Genomic DNA, 782 nt, shown 5'->3' with positions numbered 1-782 from the left:
CGGCAAGCAGCACCATTGGAGGCTTCTGCGTCTCGGCCACGTGCGTAGCCGCTGCTATGGCAGCCATCTGCTCCTCCTCCTCCGCGTTTCCTTCCACCCCGCGTAGGCGGGCGCCGATAGCTCTACGCCAGCTCGGTCGTGGTTGATACGCTTCGGCCGTGAAATCATCGTCGTCATCGTCTTCACCTGCCCCGTCGTCTTCATCATCGTCATCGGAATCCTTCACCTGCCGTGTCGCGCTTCGCCGCGCAGTTGCCTTGTCAGTTTTCCTCTTGGCGGTCTTGCCCCGCTTTCCCGGCCTCTCTTCCACGGCGAGAAGGTCGGGCGACGAGGCAGGCTCAGCATCCACCAATACCCGCGCTCTCTTTTTCCGACTTGTGGCCGGCGATGACGCTTCCTTCGGCTCGACCACGACAGGGTGAGATGATTTCCGCCACTGGCTGGGCGTAGCGTAGGCAATCGTCGTAGCACCGCTCGACCCCATCCCTGACATTGCCTGCTTGAAGTGGGCGGCGCCGTCAAAGTCTTGCATCGCTTCCTCGTCAGGCGATGGGTGTAATGACTGGTAGAGTGCTCTCTGACTCGTACTGAGGGTCGTGGGCTCGATGCATATCGCGGCCACGCCGGGCATTGAGGCTGGTTGTTCCGACAACAGACTGTCGCTCGCCAACGGCGCCGTTGGTTTCTGGCCGCTGACGGGACATTGCCGTGCCTCGCTGATCCTGGTTGGCGAATTTTGCTTGTGTTGCGACCCGAGACTCGCATGCTGAGGCCACTGCTGA

Source organism: Verticillium alfalfae, genomic scaffold (assembly GCF_000150825.1).
Source record: "Verticillium alfalfae VaMs.102 supercont1.2 genomic scaffold, whole genome shotgun sequence".
Classification (NCBI taxonomy): Eukaryota; Fungi; Ascomycota; class Sordariomycetes; order Glomerellales; family Plectosphaerellaceae; genus Verticillium; species Verticillium alfalfae.
The sequence above is the reverse complement of the archived record's forward strand: the minus strand, read 5'-3'. Positions refer to the sequence as shown.